At 35.6% G+C, this 17,094-nt stretch overlaps 1 pseudogene; it reads right to left on the minus strand.

Annotated features, from left to right (window-relative positions):
* Positions 1-6,703: 6,703 nt before the first annotated feature.
* Positions 6,704-7,627, minus strand: LOC140516816 (olfactory receptor 4C3-like; annotated as a pseudogene).
* Between the last annotated feature and the right edge of the window lie 9,467 nt (positions 7,628-17,094).

Genomic DNA, 17,094 nt, shown 5'->3' on the forward strand with positions numbered 1-17,094 from the left:
TCAGAAGCTAAAAACAAATGATTAAAAGTTTTCAGAAAAAAGCTTCCTTGAGGTTTAAGGATTCTTTTGCCAAAATCTTAAAACATTTCTTTTATAATTCTCCGCCAAAACGAGATTCACAACTGACTAAGAGATCAATCTTCCTGTGAATAATTTTAGTCTACGCTATCTTTACTCTCATGATTCCCAGCAGGTGCTCAAATTCAGTCCAAATGTTGCCCCACCACAAAGATTCTAAATAAGTGCTTTTCAATGGAGTCATTGATTGATGAGTGAAATTATGCCTAAAAGAGACCCCCATACTTCCAGTTTAATAACAATAGAAAGTGTCCCTCACGTGTACACCTTCTCTATATTCAAACTTTTCCTCTGCACTTGTGACATGTATCACTGAATACAAGGTCTCTGGCCACATGTTCCTTATGTGTCATCCCCAAATGCTTGATTTGTTTGCAAATGTATTATCACTTTTGGACTGCCTTGAATGTGATACACAGGAGTTACCTCTGTATTGGTAGTAGCCTGCGGGAGAATATGCCACATATGTTCTTCAGAGATGGGGGAATATTTTATTATTATTGTTTTTGTTATTTTATTGAATTGCTCTTCAGAAACAAGTCTTATTACCTATGATTTTTAAGTTATGTACATCTAGTCTTGTGTAACATTTCTAGGGCATCCATGGGTATACAAGAGGTGCATCACAGGCTATGTTAATAAATGGTTCATTGGCAGAAGGAGGAAGACCAGGCCTTGATCTAGGAGTCTGAAAACACTAAAGTTGATTTCTGTAAAGATACATGAGCATTTTTTTCTGAAGGTTTCAAGTGTCAAAACAATACATTTACTTGGGACAGCATAAATAGCCCAATGATCAATACTCATCAGAGTCTTAGGAAAGAGAGATTAGTACTTGATATGTGAAATACAGCTTGACGTAGAAAAAAAGAGTGAAATGATTTTTACCAATTTGAAGTATTTTGGAACAAATATTCCACATTTCACTTGTGTAATTCCCGATTCATGCTCATTTATATCTCTGAATATGCATGGAATTATTATTAACCTGATTACTTTATTTACTTCTGTTAAAGTTATACCACTGCTGAGTTCAAAGGACAGACGACAAAGAAAGTAAATCACATTTTCACTGAGAAGGCATAGAGAGCTTCAATTCACTAATTCACAATTCACTCCAATTCACTTTCCCCCAAAGACAAAAAGAAATAGTTGAATGTATAAATAAATAAACATAAATGAATGAATAGATAGATATATGAACAAGAAAATGAGTGAATGTATGAACCAATAAATGTATGCATAGATAAACTAATAAACAAATACATAGGTGAATGAAATAAATTAGTGGACATTTAGGTAAGGTAAGGATAGTTAGATAAGAAAGGGACCTAGAATTTGAACAGTCAAATAAAAGTGAAGAAGAGAAACCAACATTAGGTATGTAAAGTTGGCATAGATGGTACTGAATTTTCAGTGAGGTGGAACTCCAAAAGCCAATCACATGGCCTTTCCTACAGTAACCTGATTTGTCCCAGTCTCCCTCATGCTATTGGTAGAATGGAATAGGGCATTTTAAACCACAGGTCTGGCCATTCCAAGAAGCTAACCTAAAATATTATATGGGATTAGGCAATACTAGTGAGAAGGACACTAAAATAAGTATGTATATTGATATATTCAAGGGTCAGGTTTATTTTGGAGGGGAGTGGGTCAGGTATCAGTCTATATAACCTATCCCCTTCATATATGGGGAAGGAAGGAAATCAATATGACCCAATGAAAAATGAAGAAACCAGAAAAGATACACTGAGGAAGGGGCTAATCTGTGGATGATAAAATCAATAGAAAAAGGAACTTTTGCCAGAATATGCACCCTTGTAGTCTTCACTACTTCCTAAGGTGAGACTGGTGGGTCACTTGAATTCAGGGGTTCTGAGCTGAAATAGGCGTAAAGCAGTTTGAATACTCATACTAAGTCTATCATCAGTATGGTGAACCTACTATGGAATCAAGGAGTTGGATTTCGGATGGAGCCTCTAGGCTACTCTAGAAGGGGTAAAGGAGTCCAGGACTGAAAGAAAGCAGATCAAAATGATGGGTTTTGGACTTTGGGAGCCTTCTTGAACTCCCCTTGAATTTTCCCACTTAATCTGGCCTTTCTTACTCAAATCTAATTTTTGCATTTGTTCCAGCAGTCTCAGGAAGCCCATGGGCTTTTCCTTATCACTGTGCTCAGGTCTCTGTTGCACTCTCCACCCTTGAGCCCATCAAAACCCCATTCCCCATGCTGCTGACCACTCCCATCAAGATCCTCCCTAAAGTCTATCTGTATTCACCCCAGGGTACTGGTAATTCCCATACAGCCTCTATCAAGATCTCTGAATTGCCTCACCTGCTTCGGACCCAAGCCCTCCATTGTCTGATACCTCCTGATGGCCTCCAGCTATTTCCAACCCTTGACTAGTCACCCTAGTCCCACTGAGTTCCTCCTTGGACTTCTCCTCAAGAACCTCCTTAAACCCCTCCTCCCATCACCCTAGACTACCAGACCACCCCCAGATCCCTCCCTTAGTCTTTTCGGTATTTAAGTTCCATCTTGCCTCTATGAAGGCACTCCAATTCAGTCCAGCTCAGACTCTGTCTAGATGAGATTCTCTCTGGCCCGCTTGTGAATACAAGCCTTACCAATGCTTAGGCTCCTTAAGAATCAACGCAGAATGGTGAATCTTTAACAAACTTTGTTTTCTTTGGCGTTAAGAAGGCTTGAGTCAAATTCATTCCAGGAGGACCCGGCATTTTGGTATTTTGGATCCCCAGCACCCCTAAGCCTCGACAAAAGTTCTCTTGCTGATCAATAGTGGAATTGTACCTATGAGTATCTGTTGCATTTCTATCATTGGTAAGATAAGGAGAGAGCTATTTTTTAAAATAATAATAACAAAAGGGCATCTTCATTTGTTCCATGGAGTAACAAATAAAGTCTTTTTTAAACCTTTAAACTTTTTTAATACTTTCAACTCGTATATAAATTATAGCTGCAGGGACTATCCCTGATGATGGTGGTGGCAATGATGATAACAATATTATTTTTTAACTCAAAGACCTCTGAAAGCATATACCTTCCTCAGCCGGAGCTTCATTACTCATCTAATAGAATCATAGCATAAGCCTTTTGCACATCTAGATTGTCATTGCTTTCAAGTATGAGAAATCTAGTCATTCCTGAGTTGCTACAGTCTACTTAGACATCTTTTAATTTCTTAGAAAATGTTTCCTTTCACCAAGTCTGAGTGTCCTTTTTATAAACATTTTGCATCATTATTTGTGAACCTGGAAAGGAGGCTGGTGCATACAATGGAAAGGACATTGCATACAGATTGAAGGGACATTTCCTGGAATCTTAACACCATCACATATTAGTTGCATGATCTTTACAAAAGCACTGTTTTTCTGGATTTATTTCACTTATATACAAAATGAAGAGTTTGGACTGGGTGATTCTAATATCCTAGATCCAAATCTATGATTTTATGAATCAAGAGAGTAACCATGTACGTTCACACATGGGCATATGCATATACACAGTGCACACACCTACAGACACATATATAAACAAACATGTGTATGTACATTCACATATATACATTGTGTGCATGGAAGTATATGCATATGTGTGTGTTTATGTAGACAATGCTCTTCTTGAAATACTATGGTATGCTCTATGGGAACTGAATGTTGTCCTAGGTTATGAGCAACAGAGGAAAAGGTGTCGTTATATAATCTTTTGCCTCTTCGCTTGCTGAGTTAGGAAAACTTATCAGAGTGATTCAGAATTATGGAAGTAACAAAATGAAACTAATTGTATTTCTCTCCCCTACCTCAGAGGTTACAAAAGCATTTATTTTTGAATTTGGAATTAAGGAAACCTCCATTCTGAAGAAATATTTTGGACTAGTCACTAGAAGGGTATGACCATGCTAAAGGATCAGAGGTTCCCAGGGTGGGCGACACATCCCTCTGTGGAGCACTGGAAATATCAGGGGCCAGGGTGTGGAGAGTGGTAGTAGACTCAGGTATAATTGGTGAAGGCCAGTGTTGAATAAAAATAAGGGGGTGGTGGAAGTATAAGGAAATAAGAGAAGAAAAGAAAATCTTGTAAAACCATTTGGACATGTTTCATCTATAGTGTGACAGAGTTAAAGTCATAATGATTGCATTATATTATTTTCAAATTAAACACACGAAATGCAAGTTAAAGCAGATCAGTCTTCAAAGTCCACTTACAGGTCTTAAGAAGGAAATGTTAGCAGGCAGCCCTGTCACACATTGTCGGGAGGTCCAGCATGCATCTGCAGGAATATGCACATTAATGACTTGTTTACAGTATGATAATATATGGTTACATGACACAATATCATACCATCAAAATTTCAAGGCAGGAAAAATGCATATTTACAATAAATTATTAAATTTAAGATGGATCATTTTAAAAAATGTTTTATATTTTTTGAAATGATGAAAATATTAAAAAAAAAACTTTAAAGGGTTAAAGAAAGTAGATTTTCCTTGGGGCATTGAGTAATTATTTTTTGAAAAGGGGGAAGTGGGCCAAATAATTTTGGGACCCTCTAATCTAGGAGGTATGCCTTGACCTTACATGCCCTCCCTTCCCTGGATCCATATGCCCTAAGACTCTTTCTGGGTGGCTTTTGATGATAATGGAAATGGCAACATTACAAAGTGATAACAGTGAAAGCAAATGATCGTGAAAAATACCGTTGAACAATACAAACACTGAGTCTCTGATCCTTTTTTCTCCCAATCCTCCAGCTCTGGTTGTAAGGTGGCCTTCCATTAATTGTTTCAAAATCGAGTTCTAAAGACCCAGGCTAGGGATCTCAAAGCTGATTCTCCTTCCAACATTGCTTGCCAAAAAAAGTTCCTGGTTCTTTATCTCCTTTAATTTCTAACTGTGCACTTTCCTGTTCACATGGTGCCCACCAGAAATGCACCCGGTCTAATATGTCTATTTTCAGACCCACAATCGTGATTGAAATGATATTAACTTTAATTCAATAGTAGGTGTCATTTTTTTTTTTTTATTTTGAGATAGGTGTAGGAAAGGGCCTTTTATTTTCTCAGGAGAAGAGGAAGAAACAAAGCACATCATGATCATCCTCTAACTTGGTTAGAGTGATCCTCGTTTTTAAAAAAGGCTCCCAAATATCTTAGAAGCAGGAACTGGCATTGCTACTATTAAAGACAGCAAGGGAAGTTTGTCTTCAATTCCTGTAATTTAATTTGCTAATTTGGGATTGTCCCATCAATACCCTCTCACCTAATTCTTCATCAGATCTTACAAGTGAGGACACATGTTATTATTTCTCTACCTCCATTATTTATATTCACAAGCGAGAGCTTTTTACAAGGAAGAGCAATATGTTGGCTAATGTCTTCACATTGTATGATCTTTTCTCTAAAGGATCACAACTCATTGTAATGAATTAAAGATTATACTACATTGATCCCTGCATTCTAATATCTCACTTGTTTCCAGGAGATGTTCGGCTGTTTCCAAAGACATAAGTGGACGGAAACAAGCATTTGCATATGTGTGTTCATACAAGCATGCGTATATATATATATATATATATATATATATATATATATATATATATATATATATATATACACACACATGTATATATATACATATATATATACACACATATATATACATACATACATATATATGTGTATATATATATACACATATATATATATGCAAATCTATACACATACACACAGAAACATTCCTTAAGAAATATCTATTAAAAAATCTTTGAGGCTGTCAAAAGGAATAATTTCCAGACTTTGAAGTCAATTCTCAAAGAGGAAGTCCAGCGGTGTCCTTAATCTGGAATTGACAGGTCTTCCTAATGAAGTTCGTGGATAGATTTCTAGGGGGTTGTGATCTTGAAAAGTAAAAAACAGAAACAAAAACAGGATATTCTATTTGCACTAACGTGTAAATCTAATTATTTCATTAAATTTTGTATGTATGCATTAAAAATTACTCACAGAAAGGGACATGGTCAGACATTGCCAGAGTGCTGAATGTGGTTCATGTAGCAATGCTGTATCCTCCCAGATTATTTTCATTATCTTGAAGTTATACTTGGCACTTTAACATCCACAAAATTCTTGAATTCTGGGACAGTTGAAAGAAATAAAATTATCTACATATACAAGCATCCAGCAGTTTGTGCAGCATCATTCAATACAGAGATAAAATAATTGTTTTCTATGTATACGTGTGACTGAAATTTTCAAGGTATGCAGCAGGGCAAAATTTAAAAAAAATATTGTGGCACAGTGCTTATTACCTAGAAAAATTTATGATTTATTCCACAAATTTGGAAAACATGCAAATGAATAGATAGTTGATTTAAACAATAATAATTTGCATTTACATAGTACAAAGTTGTCAAAACATGAACATTTGTTAATGGATCAGGACCTTTGTACATATATTTCCACTTTTCTCTATTTATAATCACAAAATAACAAATTGAATTTGCCATATAAAATGATGGTAAAAGTTTACAAAGAATGTACAGGCAGTTTGGGAAAAACCTCCAAGAGTAGGGATAAAAATTAGCACAGTTCTTGATGTTTAGAATCATTTGTAATCTGAACCTGTTTTTCTACTCCATAATTTCTTCATGGCATTTTTTACCTCTTCATTTCTTGCTGTATAGATAAGTGGGTTCAACATGGGAGTGACAAGGGTGTAAAATACAGTTACAGTTTTATCCATGGGGAATGTGACTACTGGTCACAGACACATGGACATACAAGGGACAAAGAACAGGATCACTACAATGATGTGGGAGCTACAAGTAGACAGAGCCTTGCGTCTCTCTGCAGAGCTGTAACTTCTCAGGGAATGCAGGATAATGATGTAGGAGAACATCAAAACAACAAAACTAATCAATGAAATTAACTCTGCATTGGCAATGACCAACAGACCAGTGAGGAAGGTGTCCGGGCAGGCAAGCTGAATCAAGGGAATGATGTCACACACAAAGCTATCTATAACATTGGGCCCACAGAAAGGAAGCCAGACTATGGTGAAAATCTTTCCTATTGAATGCAGGAAGCCAATTGTCCAAGCCAATCCAACGAGGTGGCAAAGGTGGTGATTCATTATAGTCATGTAGTGCAGAGATCTACAGATGGCCACATACCTGTCAAAGGCCATTACTATGAGGAGGACAATCTCAGAAGTCCCAAGAAAATGCTCTAGAAAAATCTGAGTCATGTATGCATTGAAAGAGATGGTTTTCTTCTCACGGAGTAAATCCACAAACATTTTGGGGACCATTGATGATAGATAGAAAGCATCTATCAGAGACAAGAATGCTAGAAAGAAGTACATCGGCGAGACCAGAGTCTGTTTGGAGGCAATGGTGATAACAATGAGCATATTACACGTGACAGTGATAACATAAGTGATTAAAAATATAGGAAATATAACTTTCTTCATTTCAGGATTCCTTATGAGACTCAATAGACCAAATTCAGTCACATTCCTATTTGCCATCTGACCTTTACATAGATGTTGAATTCAGTTGTAAATTCCGGTTATCTTAAGGACATATAGATGTTTTTAAATGTACGCACCTTCTTATGATTTCAAGGATTCTGACTATACTGAGAGATTTCTTTTCAAAATATAACTATGAAATAGTCGAGAAAATATATGTTATAGTATATAAATAAAATAAAATAAAATAAAAGCTTAGAGTATGGGGCTTGGGATTGACTAGTTGTATGTTATCTTAAGATGAATCTAATAATGACAGGTAAAATTGTTGAAATTTTGCATTATATTTACTCAGCTAAGTTTTACTGAGTTACAAAAGGAAATGTGATTTGCGCCAGTGAATGGAATACCCACAAAGAATGCTTTTGAAGTGTAAGAATCAATATTTATAAAACTTTTACAATATTTTGTAATTTACAGAATGCTTTAATGGAAATAACTATGCAAAATTTACTTCACAATTCCATAAAAATATGATTTCATGAGTGACGGTATTGTTTTTGTCACATAAAGCAAAATCCAAGATATCTATGTATATAACTTAATGAAGTGTGATAGCCTGTCAAGTAAATGTTTATATATGTATATACATACGATGTGTGATATAGGCATATAATTACAGAGAGATTCAAAATTTCTATAATATGTTCACATAACACATGAATATATGCATATTCCAAAAGGTGATCAACCTCCACATATTCACTGGTATATATTAACACATATATACATTTGTATTCTTGCATGCATATGTACATGTCTATATATGTGTCTATCTATATGTCTATATATCCATATGCACACTTTTATTCATAAGTCATTGTGGTTCAGACAAAGAAATCTAAATAAAATCTCAAATTGCACTTAACTAAAAGAACTCCAGACAAAACTACTGGACAAAATTATCTCAGTAATATCACACACATCACAGAGAATGACAAGACTGTTGTGCCTTCAAACCATATAATAATTTTGGTGCTCTCTCACATCTTGAGTAGGAGATGATGATGAAACTTTTCTCTCCAGTACTAGAGTCTTGCCACCTGCTTATTCCAAGGGGAAAGGAAAAAAATCTTCATTAAGATAAGAGGTAAGGAAATACTATTTTTTCAAGTTGTGTGACATTTTCATTTAAAACACATATCATACAATCCTCTTCCAGCTCTTTAACCATCTTCATTATCTCCATAAAGGATGTGAATTAAAACTGTATGTATGTCAGTCTTATTCTCTTAGTAGGCTGTGCTCTTTTCAGAAACAGTTTGTGTTTTATGTAAGTTTTGTTCCTCTAATAATATTTCTCACAATCTAATGAATAAAACACTTGTTTAATGGACATTGACTGGCATTTGAATAACTGTTTCTTTTTCTTTCATGGTATTAGTTTGTCTGAAGAATAATTGTACTCATTCATTCTATTAACATACATATAATAAAACACTATGTTCACTGTACTATCTGGTATCTATTCACTATTAGAAGATAATAAAATCTATTTATATATTAGTATATTCCATTTGATATGTACTATTTCGCAGGTCAGTGAGGTGGCTCAGTGAATAGAATACTCATTTTGGAATCAGGAAGACTTGTGAATCTTCATGAGTTCCAATCTGGCCTCAGATGAATGAGCTCAACGACAGGACAGTTGAAGAGGACCTTTCATTCTCAGACCAATTTTGACTCAAGATGCCTGAGTCAGCCAAAATTATAATGTTCATATGGGTTAACCATAACATAAGAAAGAAATTTCTTAATACGATAGAATCATAAAACATCAGTGTCATAACAGTATAATGTCCATAAATTCAAAGATAAGAAAAGTCCCATAATTCCAGATAGTGTCTGTTCAAGGTGCCTGGTCCCTGGCAGTAGAATGGTCCCAGTCAGCAAAATCCAGCTGGAAAGTTGGGGCTCACTCAGAGCACAAAGGAAAACATGTCTATTATGCCAGAGCACACAAAGCATTACTATAGGTTCAGGTGAGAGTGGGCCAAAATGTCTTTCTCCTGATAGGCCAATCCATATTTTCGGCCTTTCTCAGGCAAGGCAAAGCTGGTTTGGGGGTGGTGGTGAGGAAAGTTGGTTTAATACATACTTAGATACATACACACAGATATACATGTATGCACATACATAGGTATGTACACATGTATGGATATATGTATTTATATTGCATATATACATATGCATATGTGTATTATACAGACACACATAGTCCATAACTATCTACTTATACATATATACATTTTCTGTATCATTGAGATTTTAGACTGTATTGAGAGGAATAGTGTTCAGCGAACAAGGGAATATATAATCTTGGTGGATTTTATCCTGAACAGATCACATCTGGAAGTGAGTTAACCCAAGTCAAGTCTGTATCTTGAAGAGTATAATTAAGCCAAAGAACTAATGATAATTTCATAATCTGAATTGCATAATAAAATAGAGATGTTTAGTCTGAAAGAAGACTTTGTAGCACCAATGCCATATTCACAGCGCCCACAGTAGCCATGAATATCATGGTGCAATTCAGAATTGTGAAATACCAGACTCTCCACATGGAAGGCAAAACCAAAACATTTATTCAGACCCAAATCTATCATAGCAGCAAAATCTATACACAATAACAATGCAGAGGACAGCACTAACCCCACGCCTTCCCCCTAATAAGCTTCCCATAAACCAGGCCCATTACATTCATCACAAGCAGGCTCTCTTAAATAAAATCACAATCACAAAATCACTGATGCTACCCAGGAACCTGCATTCTTCCTAGCTCTGACTGCCCTCAAGACTCCCTCCCTCTCATTTCTGCTCTAGCTCTGCCTCTTCCTGCTCCATCAATTCAGCAAACTCCTCCCACCACAGTCCCCATGTGACTTAATGGGCCTATTAATGAACAAAAAAGATTTTCCAATTCAAATTACCATTACAGGCTTAGAAAAGATACACTCACTGCCTCTAAATATTTGGATAGATGTCATACAGAAAAGGCAAAGCTCCCACTGTGATAAGTAACTTCTGCTAAATAATACTATTACAGGAAATTTACATGCTAAAACATGCTAAAAACTAGGTTTACTATGTTTTAGCATAGGTTCAAGATTCACAAAGATAACCCTGAACCAAGATTAGGATTTTGACCAAAGATTTTATGGACAAAATCTTACGAGAGAGAAACAGAGTAATTGTATTTTAATATGGTCACACAGTAAAAGTCTGAAGCCAGATTTGAAGAACTCTAGTCTTCCTGTATTCAAGCTCAGCACTCTATCAATTGCTCCACCTCTCTGAGGTAACTTGTAGCTCCCATTTTCTGTGATGCACTGGATTCCACTTCCATCACAAATTCTCCCTTGCAAGGTCCTAAAATCCATCAAGGCTGTAGAAGAAATACTGGAAGATTCTTCTAATCTCTCTAATGCTTTTGTACACCTTTTAAAGAGTAGCACACAACTTTCCTTTTCTTTTTAAAGTTGTACTTGTGAAAATGAAAATTATAGACATAAAGGATGTGTCTGGAGAAGCAATAATAACAAGTACAAGTGGTGAAGTTCTTTTATGTTGCAAAACTCCTCTTTATTTAATTCTGATTCTGAGAAATAGCCAGAGGGTACTAGGCCTCAGCCATCTATTTGATATGAATATGGATTCCTAATTTATGCCATAGCTTATTAATAGCACTATCTCTAGATACTTATAAACAATAAGAGGTGGTTTTTCAGCTTAGCAATTACTTTGTTCACACAGTGCTTCCATGCCCATCTTAGTTCTTTCTTGTTTCTCCTCAACCCAGGGTTCTCAGTAAGAGAAAAGAAATGTCCCCTCTACTTCCCACCTCTTAACTCCCAGATAAGGGGAAAATCTTTATTTAGGAACTTTAAGGACAAGTCTCATTAAGGTTCCAATATTTCACCTCTATAATCAGTTTAGGGAGTGTTCCATACTCTTGGACAGCTAGGTTGCACAGTAAATAGTGTTTGAACTGGAGTAAGGCAGACCGAGTTCAAATCTGACCTCGGACACATACTAACTCTGACCCTAGGCAAATCACTTAATCCTTTTTGCCTCAGTTTCTTCAACTGTGAAATGAGAGGCAGAAAGCAATGGTTAACCATGCCAGTATCTTTGCCAAGGAAAGCCCAAGTGGAGTCACTAAGAGTCAGAGATGACTGAAAAAGAGTGACTGAAAATTACTCTATCTCCTAATATTATTGCATCCTATTCCCTTGTCTCCACTTCCTTTCTCTCATTTCCCCTCTTCACTTCTCCTTTCTCCTACTTACCTACCTTCAACTCTAACCTAGCCAGTATCTCTCTCTGATTCTATTTGTTTCTTGCTTTCTGCTCACAAACATGCCCATTTCACCCTTAACTTAAAAAAAAACAAAATTAATTGACCTGATCATGCCCACTGACTGTAGTATTTTCTTCTCCCATCCCCTGGAGGATATTTTTCTTGAGAAAGCAATCTCCATTTTGGTGCCACCACTTCTCTCCACTCTTTAGATTTTAGACCATCTGCAATATGACTTTCAACATCATAATTTAATAGAATCTGATCTTGCTATACACTTGTCAATGATATTTTAATTGCCATATATGAATACCTGTTTTTCTATATTCACATACATATAAAATATGTATTTTATGTTTATAATTGAATCAGAAAAAAAGGTAAATTAAACTTTAATCATAATCATTGATAGTCTAACTAAACAAATTATTACATTGGCTGAGCGCCAAAAGGTATGTTTCTGTTTGCATTTTAAGTTGATCTCCTCAATGGCAGGAGGTGAGTGGAAGGATTCATCTTTAGTCTTCCAGACTTGTGGTTGATCAATACATTAATCCAAGTACTAAACTCTTTAAAAGTCAACTTGTCGATAATGTCGTCAATTTCACATAAATTGTTCTTCTGGATCTATTCATTCCATTGATCATCTCCATGCTTTTTCATGTGCTTTCCTTTATACTTAAGATGATCTGCCTACCCATATCCGACTACAAGTTTCCGTGGCTTCCTTCAAGAGTAATCTCAAATTCCATTTTCCGTAGGAGTCTTTTATCTCTACTCCCTCCCCTATCCAAATGCAGTGCCTTCCTTCTGACATGATCTTGCATTTGCATTGTATATATGCGTGTACATATGTATGTATATGTATGTATGTACACACATGTTATTGCATACAGTCTCCAGCATGAAAAAAAAAGTTCTTTGGAAATGGGGAATGAGATTTTTGCTTTTCTTTGTATCTCTAAATTTGGCAAATTTTCTAGCATGTGGTGAGTATGTAATAACTATTAATTGACTTGCCTGCAATATAAATCTGCTTCCTAAATGCCACTGAAGGAGGTAGTCTAGTAAGAGGAGGACTGGAACTGAAAAACATCTTCAAAGATATTAAAACTCTCCTTGGTGTCAACCAAAGTTTTGTTAGTTTTATCTAACTGCAACAAGGATAGGTAGGTTCACAGGTAAGATTCATGATAATCTTTGCATATTTCTTCTGTGGCACAGAAGATTAAATCATTTAGAAATTCAATTCCAAAGGACGTTATTAAAGGAATATTACATTTTTTAGAGTAAGGCTTGTAGTTACTGATGATAAATGCATTGGACAACCGAATAAGTAAAGTTTATTAGAGCAGCTACCCAGTGAAAGGAAAACACACACACACACACACACACAAACAAACACACACTCATACACACACAGACCATAATTTTATATTCCCAAATGTCTTTTTAATCTGTAGCCTAGAAACAAAGATTGTACACTCATAGTAAATATATTTAGTTGTGATGTACTACTTCAAATCACGCTCTTTGGATCATTTTGAACTCACCCAGGGTCTACTGTAGGAAGATCAAAGTAAAAATTGTGTCTCCCCCAAAGTGGGTCAAATAGACCCAGTTTCTATACAATCATTCAAAAAACCAAAACCAAAAATTACTACATATCTATTCAAGAAAACAATAACTATTGTAATACTGTTTAATGGAGTATGAAGTCTTATCCATCTGCTATTTAATTATTCCTCACAATACTGTGAAGTGGGTGCTAATATTACCCCTATTTAACAGATGAGAAAACTTAGGTTAAGCGTTTAGGTGACTTTAACAGGGTCAGGCACCTAATAAGTGGCAGTGAGAGGATTAAAACTTATGTTTTTTGGATGACAAGTCCAACCTTCGATACACAATGTCACCTGAAAGTTTCTACAAGTTTCAGTGTTATGGTGAAAATAGCCTTTGTTTCAACTGATAGGACAAAAAGAAAAAGAAAATGATACTAACCTCAAGAATAAAGGAAAGACAATACTCCCAGCAAATCGACTTTTGTATGGAAGGATCTTTTTTATTGGGGATGATTTGATTGGCTCAGAGTATTATAGATTGGAGCAACCTGTTAAGACTGTACCATTTGAAACGCGTCTTCAGTCTACCATCTCCCCACTTCAGAGACAATCATACAGAGCTGAGTACAAACAAACTAGCAAAACAATAACTCGTGGGAGAGCTATATCTGAGCGTAAATGCATTTTGACTTCCTTTGAATGGACAAAGTACATACATTCATTCAAAGTGAAAGCTGCTGTTTTGAGGTGGAAAAGTCATTACATTGCTACTTTCAAATCAGCCACTTGTTCACTTTGATCACATCGTTTCACCTCTGTTAGCCCTTTCCTTTCCCTCTAGGTTATTAATCCTTGCAATATCCACTTCATAAAATGGTTTTAAGGGGTAAATGAAATATGTTAGCATTACAGAATGGGAGAGGTGTCAGAGGGAACAGAGGTTGCTTAACTTTACACTTTAGTGAAAAAGAATGCTCTCTCTACGACATCCCCAGATAATAAATCATCTGACCATAGACTGCCAGACCCTTCAAAATATCTGATTCCTGTCGTCCTAGGCAGCCCATATGCATAGGTACAAATATGTTATTAATTTTTTCTTTAATCTTTATGAAACATTGACCCATTATTTAATGATATATTCCTTTTTCTTAAGAAATATAGAAGGCTTCTTCCATAGAAAGATCATTTAAATATTTGATTATGTTGACAGTGTTCCCTAAAATTTCCCCCTCAAATTGTTTCAATCAGCTAAATGCAATTCCTACCAAAAATCTATACAGTATATACTATGTAAAAGGCAATATACTGTGGCTTAAAAATAGGGGAGGGAAAGCCACTTTTCTCAATAGCTTATTTTCTGCTGTTCCCTGGTAGGGTACAGTTTCTAGTGATTTTACCATCCAGTTCTACTTCCCTTAGGTGTGAAACAATATGGCAATTCTCTTCCTAAAATGCTATGGCCAGAAGTAAGCCTAATAATCACAAACCATCGAACATTCTATTACTTAAATACCAGAGAAAGGATGGATCAGTCCCATTTGAAAGCCATTCCCAAGCTATGGTCATACTGTAGGGATCTGCCTACCAGAAGACTAGTTCTCTTCCTCCCCAGAAATGGAAGAGGTTCTGTGAAGTTTTGGCTTACCACTTCATTAAATCATCGACCATTTGGGGATCTCTAGGGGAGTTCACAATGATGTACTGTCAGGCCAATAAGAAGGAAGACACATGTAGGGTTAGAAAACCTGACTCAACTCTCTCTCCTGTTTTTTGGCACAAAATGGAGAAGTCAATAAGACCCATCTATTACCAGGTTATATGCCTATACTAATAAATGATATCTTGCTGAGATAATGGTCTGTGCTCTCCTTTCATTTAATTCCAGTATATAGACATACCTTAAATATAGATATATGTGTACATATACATACACATACATACATATGTATGTATACAAAAAAGTTTTGTATGCATAAATGTATACATGTGTGTTTGTATAAATACATGAATGTATACATCTACAATTATATCTATAGCTACATTTATACTTGTATATATGCAGATACATATGCTTAAGTACCTATTTACAAATGCATATTCTGTGTTTATATGTATATGTATGGGCCCATGTAAAAATAGGTGGGAGGGTATGTGTCCATGTGTTTGTATGTGTACATTACATAATGCCCTCTTTGTGGGTTCTATGGTTTTCTGAATAGATTCACTTGTTTTACTTGCACATCATCCTTCTGACTCATCTTGCCGTTACAGTTGACTGAAACTCCTAGATTTTCCCATGTTAAGAGTTGCCTAACCACGTTTCATCTGACCCACACCAATCATGCTCCCAACAAACTATTTTCACGTCTTATTGCCATGTGTGTAATTTTCCTTTCTTCACTTTTACTAAATAATTTTTCCCACTAGCTCTGAGATCATAAATCACAACATCACTAACCTGGCTGGCAATATCATTGCAATTATTTGCCCTATGACTCCACTTATCGTCTTCGTGACATCCCAGCCCAAAATTTCTCTGCCTAGCCATAATTCTCCCCATTATGCAGTCTTTCTCTATTAGAGCATAAGTTTATTGAGGAGAAGCATTGCATTACTCTTTAAGTTTGTGCTTTCATTCTTTATTTTGGTTTCTGAAATAAAATAAGTGCTTATTAAATGATTTCTTATCCATTCATTTTTCATCCATACTATTCAGATGAAATGCAGTAAGCACTCTATGTTGAAGCCAACCTAGCCAATTGGTTATTTTTAGTTGACATGACATCTCTCATCTCCATATTACAACATAACCTTTTCCCAGTGGCAAGACCCTAGACTAATTGCCTTCCAAAGTTTGGTCTCCTGGAATTCATAGGTCCATTCAAGTCTCTTGTTAAATACCATCTCCTATAGGATATCTTTCCTGACTTTGTTCTAAGTGTGAAAGCCTCCTCTACTACTTTGAATTTACTTGCCAGTGTACGTATTATTCCTTCCTAGTATCATTTAAGTCACTTAATGGAATACGGGCTAAGAATTTTTTCCACTTTTGTGTCTTTTGTATCCACAGAAGCTAGCATTTTTCTCATATTAGATCCTCACTTATTTCTAACTTTTTCATTTCTTGCTAACAAAATTTATTTAATTACAATTGTTTCATTATTCTCGTGGTTGAAGATATTTTGATAACCAACATGTTACCTTTACCAGCTTACTGTTTACTTCACTTGATAAATTTGATTATTCCCCACATTGTCTATCCCTTTCTCCAAGTGATGGATACAAATATTTAAGAGAAAGCAAAGGTCTAGGGATCACTTCAACAGAAGCTATCCAACGTGATACTGAACCCATAATGTCCACTGTTTTGAAGTAGTCTTTATTCCTGTTCAAAACCCAACAGATACAATATCATTCAACTCACATCTTCCACTTTTCGCCTCAATCTTTTGCCTGCTGTGTTTATAAAATGCAATATTAGTATGTCTAAAACATTACATTATTCAATACATCATTATAAAACTAAAATATTTTATGTTCATTACATCTATTAGAAGTAAAATTTCAGCAAATTTTTTCTACCATTTCCATCCATG

The sequence above is a fragment of the Notamacropus eugenii genome, chromosome Y, assembly GCF_028372415.1.
Source record: "Notamacropus eugenii isolate mMacEug1 chromosome Y, mMacEug1.pri_v2, whole genome shotgun sequence".
NCBI lineage: Eukaryota > Metazoa > Chordata > Mammalia > Diprotodontia > Macropodidae > Notamacropus > Notamacropus eugenii.